The sequence below is a fragment of the Zootoca vivipara genome, chromosome 11, assembly GCF_963506605.1.
Source record: "Zootoca vivipara chromosome 11, rZooViv1.1, whole genome shotgun sequence".
NCBI classification, from domain to species: domain Eukaryota; kingdom Metazoa; phylum Chordata; class Lepidosauria; order Squamata; family Lacertidae; genus Zootoca; species Zootoca vivipara.
In genome coordinates this window covers 20,233,618-20,245,277 of record NC_083286.1, presented here as the reverse complement: position 1 = coordinate 20,245,277, position 11,660 = coordinate 20,233,618, and positions in this window count along the sequence as shown.

Genomic DNA, 11,660 nt, shown 5'->3' with positions numbered 1-11,660 from the left:
CCCCTCCTAGGGTCTGGGAGGGGGGATTGTGTGGTCGATCGATCATCAAATGATTTATATCTGTGGAATACAGTTCATTTACATTGCAAATGCAAACATATGCCTAACATCAAAGACAGATTTGGACAACAGTCTGGATGGGAAAACTTAACAACTTAATAATGTGGGAGTTGCTGCGTAATTAAACTTCAAAGGAAGATTTGGATAACAGCCCGGATTGGAGAATGGAATGAGGAAGGAGAAGCTGTGCTGCTAAAAAAAGTTGGGAAAATTTACATTTCTAAAAAAAACTGTACTCGATGGATGTAAAGACATATGATTTTGGACATGACTGAGAAGCGCAGAGCCAGGGACAGAGAACTTTAAAGTGATAAGATCGGAATGTGGAAAACAGAAAAACAAGAAGAGCAGGAATGAGGCATTGGAAATATGCTTCAGAGGTCCAGACTATGGGGAGTCCGGAAAAAAATAATAATTAAGAATTTGGACTAAAATTTGGTTTTTTTAAATAGTTTATTGTTTTTAATTGGAATATTGTATTTGGAATATTATAATTGGCTGTTTGTATTGAAAAACTAATAAAAACGATTTAAAAACACACATGTTATAAATACATTGTAGAATACAAGCTACCATTAAAAATTCAAAGCATTGATTATTGACGCAGAGTTGAGAAACCCTTATTAAATCCTAGTTACCTGATTCCACAGGGCTAGGATGCAAGCAAATGATTGTATGTACCTCCCAAAAGGAAGAGTGAAAGATGCTTGAAGAATGCTCAAATGAAGGTTCACATCTGAGCATACTAAAAGTGACAATATTAAAAATAGCATTCGCCGTGAGCACAACTTGTTTAACTAGTCTGTAGAGATGAATTAATTAAGTCAGGCCAATTAAAAGGTTTTCTTTTTATAACAGGAGACAAAAGAGCACTGGCTTCAAGATAGGGATTGGGGTGCAACAACCGTATGCAAGTCTGCCCTCCTGCCTCTGAAGGACATCACAAAAATAGGAGGATACCTTTAATTCCCATTTTAATATGTTTAACTGTGTTGCACTGGGGTGAAGAAAATCAGCAGCAGGGCCTGCTCCAATGACTCTGAAGCCAGCCAAAATGGATAGAAAATTGGGTGCAGCAGTGGGGTTATTTGCTACAGTGGAAATGTCTTGATGAAGGACTTTGGGGGAGAAGGTGTGCCTCCCACCCTTCCTCCATCTCAGGTGTCTTCATCCAAGCTGCTACCACCATAACTTCAATATGAGAAATGAATGGAAATAGCAATGTTGAAGGAGGACAGCTGTAGAACCCTTAAACGATATTGGGTCTGAGTAAAACTTAGTTGCACGCCACCCATTTGTCCCACTCATATGTCACCCTTGTTACATGGAACTCCTGGTGGGGCATGTGGTTCCCATCCAAGCAATGTTAGAACGGGAGCATTGAGCTGAAAAACATTATGCGGAAATCCACCCTGGCCTGACTCATTTATGTCCACCCCTGCAGTTCCCCCCCCCCACTCCTACTGGTTTGGTCTCCTAGTGACGCATGAGATGTTCCTCTGCTGAAATTGAAGGGTGATGGGGGAAACACTTTCCCCTTAAGCTGTTGTGCCTCTGTGCTTCGTTCCAGCACCAGTTATTATTTCTGAAATATGTACAAATAGCTGGCCTTTTCCCTCATTTGCTTTGCTCTCTTTCATCCCCCCGTGGCTTCTGACACCCAGGCAGGTTCGAGAGATGCTCTCTCAATAGCTTGCAAAGCTGCTGGACTTAAAAGTCTGACCTTTTGGTTTCCTGCCACCTTTACTTGATGTATGATTCAGTCCTACTCTGGGAAAATTGCTAAATTGTCTTCTAAGGTTAAAAACAAAAAAACCATATAAAAGGGAAAGAGCTGAAAGCGTTCCCACTCAGTCACGACTCTGACAGAAACAGGCTGGTTTGAGATGCCTTTTCTTTTTCTTTTTTTGAAACTAGACTTTGCATGAACAACAAATCTTCTCACTAGAAAATTGGGGAGAATTGCATGTTTGGAATACTAGGAGTTGGCTTACTCTGTGGCGTTTCCCCTTTGGGGATGAATCAATGAGAATATTGTGTGGCATGTATTCACCATTACAGGGAGTGTGTGGGGTATAGTTATGCATTTCAAGCGTAGTAGCGGATGTCTGCATAAGAGTTTTTCACTCTGCTGAGCAGGGGTAGCCAAGCTGTTTTGTGCTCCAACTCCCATCAGCCTCAGCCACCCAGGCCAACAGTCAGCAGGATGAAAGTTCCACAACGTCTGGAGAAAACCCTGCTGTAAAATATGCAGTATATTTCTCTATAAAACGTACAGTATGTCTGTAGAGTTGGGGCTTGTCTGTACAGCCTGCTTCCTATCAACCCAAATCTTATTGAGTCATTATCCTGCTGCTGGAAGAGCCAATTTGGTTGGGCTATTTACCGGTAACCCTTAGCCGTGTTATTCTGTACACCAACTGAGAGTTAGAGATGAGCAGAAAACTTCCATTCGTTTCTAGCCAGAATCTCCTCTTCACTGTTACATCCTTATTTGAAGCGAAGATATATGCAGCTGTTGGTTCTAAGTGTTACCCCATGACCTTCCCAACCCGGAGTATGAGTTTTGGAAGCCAAGGTTAAGGTGACATGAGCGTTTTGATTTCACACATGGCATTTAATATTCATAGGACCATTTATTGCATCAGTTTTATTGTGCTTTGCAGGTGTCCATATCCAGCCTTGGTCCTAAGGGTGGGGGTTGAGGGATGTTGGGGAGTTTTGGTTCAGGTCAAGAGTGCTTCCAGACAGCAGCAGTACTAGTGCAATGTAGAGACGGCAACAATAAGAGCCTAGACAGAAGTGAACTCACCACGGGAAAGATGCATCCTGGTTGCTAGGGGGGAAAGGGCAAGCAATGGAGTTTCCAAGGACCAGAAAGCAAAACAGAAGCAGGAAAAGTGCATTGCAGAGAAGGGGACCTCCTCACACCCCAAGATTCCTGTTGCCTGGCATTCAGCCATCAATCACAGTTATGAATTCGTTGGTTGTCTAAGATACACTGAGAGGTGGAAGTAGCCAAACTGGCTCATCTCTCAGAATTTGCTTCGAAGGTTGCCTGTACATTGTGCTTCATAACTTTCTTTTTAGGATAGCTGGAGACTTGCTTTTTTAAAAAGGTGAAGGATCAGAATCTGGGGACTCTTCTGGCTGTGGGTCCAGGATATGCGTGTCCCTTGTACCTGCCTCTTGGTTGTAGCAAACACATTTTTTCCAGTACAAGTGTAATGCTACCTATATTGGCTAGAACAGTCCTATTAATGGTAAGAGAATGAGCTACATTGTGGTTCTAAAAAAATGCCCTAAGATTTTCCTTTGATTCTGCCCTGAGAACCTCTGGGTTGAAGTTATAGATTGATTAAATAAATAAATATGTACAAAGAATAATGGGTTCATATCTTTAGTTGCCTCCCTAGTGCTTTGCTTTTTAGTCCCCAGCTCTGACTAGCTTAATAAAGCAGAGAAGGTGAAATTAAATATATGTGAATAAAATAGAGGATAATCATGACTCGGTATGGAAAGCTTTTTAAGGAGGCAATTTCTGTTACAGCTGCTTAGAATAATAATAATAAAAGTTCTGGGACCTTCCTGAACCTCAGCAAGATGAAAAATCAAGCAGGCAATAAAAGGTAGAAAGCAAACCCCTTGTATCTGTGGGCGTTAAAATAGAATTAGCATGCAATTATGACAGTGGGTATGGATATGAATCACAAAATACACTGCCTTCTTTTAAAAGGGTAACTTCAGTAAAGCAGACCAAACTATCAATTTGGAAGACGTATTTTGGATTTCGCCTTGATTCATCAGCTCATGCTGGAGTGATTATAAGTTTTTGATAGAGTGCTTAATTATTTGAGGCACGTATTTTGTTCTGTTTTTCAGTGCATGCTGCAGATGGGACATGTGGTGATTCATCAAATGGAATAACAGCATACAGTAGTCGATTAAACAAGAAAGGGACACACACACACACACACACACACACACACACTTCCCAGATACCAAAGTTTGAATTTTGTTGCGTCAAATATTTTCATACCCGAAGCCCTGAAGCCTCGGGGGGGGGGGGGAGTCAATGGCAGGATGGGACTGGTTTAGTGCCTTTCACAAAGAGGGGTTTAAAGGTGGTCTCAAACCAGAAAGGAAAAGGTTGAGAATTCCTTCTACTTTCATCCGTCATTCAGCCTAACCTACCTCACAGGGTTGTTGTAAGGATAAATATGTATGGAGGGGGGGGGAGCCATGTACGCCACTTGGAGCTCCTTGGAGGAAAGGTGGGATATAAAATGCAAAGGAATTAAAAAGCTATATAAAAAAATCAGGAATCATTCGAGCACCCAACCTCTCATCATGAATAGATTGTGGACAGAAACAGACCATCTTTCAATGATACGAACTCCTTCCTTCCACACCCCTGCCGTACTGTAAGCTAATGTAAATTTCTAGATGTGTGGTCTATATATGCACTACTGCCAAGGTTTATTCTCAGGGATGTGGGTGGTGCTGTGGTCTAAACCACTGAGCCTCTTGGGCTTGCTGATCGGAAGGTCAGCGGTTCAAATCCCCACAACGGGGTGAGCTCCCGTTGCTCTGTCCCAGCTCCTGCCAACCTAGCAGTTCAAAAGCATGCCGGTGCAAGTAGAAAAATAGCAGGAAGGTAAATGGCGTTTCCATGCGCTCTGGTTTCTATCACGGTGTTCCGTTGTGCCAGAAGCGGTTTAGTCATGCTGGCCACATGACCCGGAAAGTTGTCTGTGGACAAACGCCAGCTCCTTCGGCCTGAAAGCGAGATGAGCGCCGCAACCCCATAGTCAACTTTGAGTTGATTTAACCATCCAGGGGTCCTTTACCTTTTTTACCTTTTATTATCAGTTCAGAGGGCTCAGCAATCGCAGCACAGAAGAAGTGTGCATGCACACAAAAGCTCATACCAATGACCAACTTAGTTGGTCTCCAAGGTGCTACTGGAAGGAATTTTTTAATTTTGTTTCGACTACGTCAGACCAACACGGCTATCTACCTGACACAGAAACAATGATGGTGGTTGCATAGTCTTCTGTGAGTTGCTGTTTCTTCTGTGAGGTACATTTCACCACCACCACCACCACCACCACTGCTATTTAATGGGTTCTGTGATACAGACATTCACCTAGAGTATGTGAAACAAGGCCTACTTACATTAGATCAGGGGTAGCCAACATGGTGCCCTCCAGATGTTACTGGGCTACAACTCCCTTCATCCCTAAGAATTGGCCTTGCTGGCTGGGGTCGATGAGAGTTGAGGGCATCATGTTAGCTACCCTTTAACAGTTTGGGACCACTTTACTTGAGGAATCACCTTACCCCATGTATGCCCACTCAACTGCTTCAATCTGGAGAGCTGGCAGTAAGAAATGGATCTTTTAGTATGTCATGACGTATACTTTGGAACTCCCTGCCTATTGACACCAGGCAGACTACTTCACAGTACTTTTCCCCCGGAACCTGCTTAAAACATTTTTGTTTAGGTCAGCCTATCCAGGCATGTATAAGTTACATGTGCATTATTTCTTTTTAGTTGGTTTGAATAATCTTTTGAATATTTTTAAATACCCATTTTAAACATTTTTGGGGGAGGGGGTAATTTAATGTTTTCGTTTATATTTTGTAAACCCCTTAGAGGTTTTATTACAATCAAGAAGGATGTGCAGTTTGTTAAATACAGTCATACCTCGGTTTAAGTATGCTTCAGTTTGAGTACTTTCAGTTTAAGTACTCCGCGGACCTGTCCAGAACGGATTAATCCACTTTCCATTACTTTCAATGGGAAAGTTCACTTCAGCTTAAGTACGCTTCAGGTTAAGTACGGACTTCCAGAACCAATTACACTCATTCTTCGGGTTAAGTACGCTTCAGGTTGAGTACTCCGCGGACAGTCTGTAACGGATTAATCCACTTTCCATTACTTTCAATGGGAAAGTTCGCTTCAGGTTAAGTACAGACTTCCAGAACCAATTGTGTACTTAATCCAAGGTACCACTGTAAATAAGTGTTGACACTGAAGGAAATAAGGAAAGTAAGAGAAATCAAGCAGAATTTAAGCATTTGAACCAAGTGTGAATGGAATAGAACAGGCTTGTGTACTATCCTACATTTGAGGGTTTGTTTGTTTGTATGTAGTCAAGTGGTATGTAAATTTTATGAAATAAATAAATTCACGATTGTAATGTCCCTATACTTGTATGAGGAATAACCGTCTTTCTTCTTCATAATGGCACATTGCTGAAAGCTGTACTCTGCTGTAAGATGAAGTCATTTATTTTCCAGCTGTTTGTTCTGCTCTGTTCTAAAACCCAAGTAGGTAGTTCTTCCAAACTTTGATTAAACATATGCTACGAAAAGCATGTGTCTCCTACTAGCTGTCCCCTCAACATTCACAATTAGCCTGGAGAGCATGTGAGAGGACAGACTGTGCATGGTGTCTTGCCTTAGCTAGAGACAAGATGTGCATGCACAGATTGTCAGAGGCAGATTTAAGTTCTAGAGACTCTGGGGAGAAAACTGAACCCTGATGCCAATTCTAGCAGCTCACATTAATAAGATTTTCAAAAGGGTTGCTCCAAGAGGCAGAAATAAGGACATTTTAAAACAACATTTCTTTAACAAAGAATTTTCAAAATGCCAGACAACAAAACACACACACACAAAAGAAAAACAGGTACTTATCACCCATTGAAAAACAACCAGAACTGTGTTGATTTACTGGAGATTTGTGTCCAAAAACAGCCTCTCCCTGCTGAATAGGGGCAATTGGGAATACAGCTGTGCTCTTCTCTGTTTTCCTGAAGAAGTCTCAAAGAGATTTCTTCTTCTCTGTCTCTCTTTTAAAGCTTTTATTGGGTGTGAGCCCTACCTACCTTGCTTGAGTCACTTTTGATACACAGTTGTGACAACTCAGTAGGCTACTACCAGAAAAAGGATCAAACAATTACAGCTTAATGAGAGCCTTGGCTCCTGGAAACCATTTCCCTATTTATAGAGCATCAGTTGCTATGGGACAAAACAGCCCCAAGTACTTCTCAGTAAGTTATATTTATGTGGCACTTTTATCATGCTACAGGTTTGCAGGAACCCACAGCTGTATAAACAAGAGCCTGTTTTCTTCCAAGCAGTTCAGTCTCTTTAAAACAGACATTGCTACTCCTTCATGATCTTGTCCTTTTCTCACTATGTAATAGATCCCGTTTCTTAAACAAGAAGGGGGAAAAGGGAAGACCATCAGTCCTGCTAATGTGCTGTGATCTCTCAGTTGGCTGCCCAGTACAACTATGGAAAAAAGCTTTCTCAATGAAATCTCGGAAGGAAACACTTAGACAAATTGGTATCGTCAAAAGCAAAAGAGCTACTGTGATGTGTAAAATGTTCCAACAGTTGCACGAGCAACCGTGTGGGCAAGCCTAGCATAGCATGACGTGCATGACTGCAGACTACTAACTGTGGCTTCTGATTTATGAACATGTAACTTGGGGGTTGTCCACATGATGACCAGTTTAGTGCAAATCAGACCAGATATATCCAGTTAGCATATATCCAGCCATCAAGTAGATTTGTCAGAGAAGGAGGTGGGGAATTTTGGTGGCATTTCACCACTCCTTTTTTGCAACTTCTGTTATGTATGCCAGCGGGCGCTGTGCTTCAGTAAAATGCTTTTTGGCCCTCTTGTGCTCCTATAGTTTACATACCACAGAGCCCTAGAGTGGAGTTTCATTTTCCAGCCTTGTTTTGCAGCAATAAAGGATGGTGGTTCTCAGAGGCGCATTTCCCTGACACGCCAACCAGGGGCGGAGGAAGGGGTGTGTGGTAGGTGCGGGCTTCCCTGGATGTCACCACTGAGGGGAGTGACAAAATGCCGGGCGGCACTCACCGCGTTACCTGCAGCGCACCCAAACCACACAGCTCTCCTGGGAGAGTCTCAGTGGCTAGGGTGTGTGCAGGCTCCGTGCTGCCCAAACGGTCCGCCCGCTGCCTCCCCCCCCCAGCTGTAGGGCAGCTGTGTGGGAGGAGGCAGGCAGACTCCCAAGGCCTCGTGGTGCACCCCGCCCCTATGGGTGGCTCACCCTGCCCCTGGGCGCACCACCCCAGGAGCCCGAGCGGCTTCCTGTGCCACTGACGCCAACACAACAGCTAGTCCTAGGACCTCAACTACTGCTTCCTCAAGCCACATGGATCTGAGGTTCAAACCCACAGTTAAGAAGGGGTGAAAAGTTAATACAGTGGTACCTCGGTTTAAGAACAGCCCTGTTTACGAACTATTCGGTATACAAACTCCACAAAACCAGAAGTAGTGTTCCAGTTAACGAACTTTATCACGGTTTACGAACGGAAGCCGAACGGTGGAAGGGCATCGGTGGCGGGAGGCCTCATTAGGGAAAGCACGCCTCAGCTTAAGAACAGCTTTGGTTTAAGAACAGACTTTCGGAACGGATTAAGTTCGTAAACTGAGGTACCACTGTAGTAGGTGCAGAGTCCCCAGACTCAGGTTAAATAGACCATGAAACTGCAAGCCTACGTAGCCTAAGTCTAACAATTATGGTAGGAAATAGGAACCAGGATTTTGTTAGGGTGTGGCAGAACCTTGGTTTGCTATGTATTTTTATTGGTTTTTATTGATTGGGGGGCAGCTGCCCCTCCCTGCCCCCCTTGGCTTATGCCCATGCTTGTGTTGAAAATAAAACACCAGAAGTTTCACTGAGCAAACGCAACTCCCTCTTTTCAGCCTAAGCTCTGCTCTGGAGTCCAGCCACTGGTGCTTTCTATTTAAACAATTTTCTAGAAGGCAAACTCAGTGTACTCCCGAGGAAGGGAATTTATTTTTGGACCAGCTCAGTAACACTGATGTTATAGACAAGCCAGATGGTGATGTTAATGTGACATCTAAAAATTGCATAATTATAACAAGGGAGTTCTGTTTACTTGTAATGATTGGGGTGAAGATTCAGCGAATGATAAGTTTCTGCCTCTTATGGCCAACTGACTTTAATACAACTTAATTATATTCATTGATTGGACTTCTCTTGCTTTCACAGGAGCCCTTAAGGTGTCTTGGAATGATTCATAAATAACATATATTTAGAATATTCTTGCACATGACCTTTTAAGAACGTAAGAACAGCCCTGCTGAATTAGGCCAAAACCCTGTCCACTTGTTCCATATGGAGCACACCCTTCTGTCACGTCCCCCCCCTTTCGTTGCCAACAAAAAACAGACAAACCCAAAGCATGGCAACCTTCCCTAATACAGTGGTACCTCTGGTTATGAACTTAATTTGTTCCGGAGGTCTCTTCTTAACCTGAAACCGTTCTTAACCTAAGGTACCACTTTAGCTAATGGGGCCTCCCGTTGCTGCCGCGCTGCCGCCACACAATTTCTGTTCTCATCCCTGGGGCAAAGTTCTTAACCAGAGGTACTACTTCCGGGTTAGCGGAGTCTCTAACCCGAAGTGTTTTTAACCCAAGGTGTTTGTAACCCAAGGTACCACTGTAGTAGAATCGCTCTAGGCCAGGGGTCAGCAAGGTTTATCTTGCCTGGGTGGAATCGGTCCCATTGAGATCCCCCCCCCCCGTGGGCCAGATCGTGTGCGCATGTGAGTGCGCCTGCCCGCAATTTCCAGCGTGTGCAGATACGATTTTCGGCGTCTGTGCAGACGTGATTTTTGGCATCTGTGTGTGTGCCGACGCGATTTCCGCGGAAGCGAGTCCCCACACCGCGCTGTGCCAGTTTAGCGCAGCGCCCAAGCGGGCAACTCAGTTCAGGGGTGGCTCGTGGGCTGGTCAAATGACCTCCACGGGCCACTTCCAACTCATGGGGCCTTAGGTTGCTGGCCCCTGTTCTAGGCTCCTGATCACTTCGATTGCCCCCCTTTAGCTCCACAATATCTTTTCTGAGAGGCGCAACCAGATACACCATTGATTTGCATAAAGGCACTTCAATATTGACAGTTTCACTTTGGATCCCTTTCGTAACAATCTCTAATGTGGATTTTTGGCTTCCCCACCCCTCCCCACCCCACCCATGCTGTGCACTGAATTGGTGTTTTAACTGACCTGTCCAAAATTGGCCCACGATCTTTTTCTTGGTAAGTCACAGCCCCCATCAATATATTTTGATGCATTAATTAATTAATTAATTAATTAATTAAAAAGCTTCTCTTAAAAGTGTTTAAACCCTGGCATATTCTGTGACAACTCCCATTGGGTACCTTGCATTTCTTAATTTGTCTTAACAAGTGGATACACTTGTCAGTTCTTCCCTCCTTTTTATTACTTTTGCAAGTAACTCGGCATCAAGGTCAGAGTTATTTATTACTTCAAAATGAGCTGCAGACAATAGGGCATTTCTGGATCAAGCTGTTTCAGGGTTTCTAAAACAATTTTACATAAGATACTGGGATATATTCTTATGTCAAGCATCTGTTGCTATTATAGTAAGCCATGAACTTTGCACACGAAGTTATTTGTATAGTAAATAGCATGCGTACAGAGAATAAAAATGTTCCTGCTTAGTACTTCCAAGGAACTGTATAAATACTAACTGACCTCAAGCTATTTTTAAATTGGCCAGTTACTTTGGGGCTCCTAGCTGAAGCAAACAGACACATGTAATCTGTATTGTACTAAAAAAAACCTGACACTAGATGATGAGTGCAGAGGTGCGGTGGCAAGAAATGATCCATTGCTTAGGGAACTGAACTGTCTGCATTCCGTGTTCTGTAACAGAAGGAAAAGCTGCAAGTTGGGCTAGAATTAAAACTTAACTTGGGATAGGCTGAGGACTTGGGAAGAGGTTCCAGGACACAGGACTGGCCTGACTGTTAGGAAGAGTGAAGCAGGGGGCTATATGATGAGAGATCTTGGAGGACAGAGTATACAACATGAGGGGAATTGGAAGGACAGGGATTTTGGGTCAAACAATGAAGAGAGCATGGGGTTGCTAGGACAAGACTTGACAAGGAAATCCTACTAGCTGCACATCCTATTGTTGCTGCAGCATTGTGACCTGACATTGCTAAAAGGTGCACACCAAAACATAATATGTGGAGTGGGCAAGGTGGATTTCACATACCGTACTGATTTGAACAACAACAACAAAAATAATAATCCAAGGATTTGGTAACAGACATCTTAAATCCTGTAAATTTCAGATCAAACGTCAAGTGTCCAGAACCTGAGGAAATACTTCTTAAAAAGGAAAGCTGTGGACAACTAGTGAGGACATTTCTGCCCCGGTATCTGACCAAAGGAAAGCAAAGAGCAGTGGCTAAAACAGCCTCAGGGAAGAGGACATGCTCTACAATTGCTAAAGGAGGCCAAAGTGGCATCATTTCCTGGATGGATGATCAGGGATCCCACAGAACCTGCGGCCCTCGAATAATTGCTGGACTCCAACCCCCATCACCCCTGACCATTAGTCATGTGGGCTGGGGCTGATGGGAGTTGGAGTCCAGCAACATCTGGAGGGCCACAGGTACCCCCATCCTTGCCATGGATGATGCACCGAACATCTAAAGGAAGGGAAGATAAGTGCCATCCGTTAAATTGTTCTGCAAGCTTCCAGAGCACAA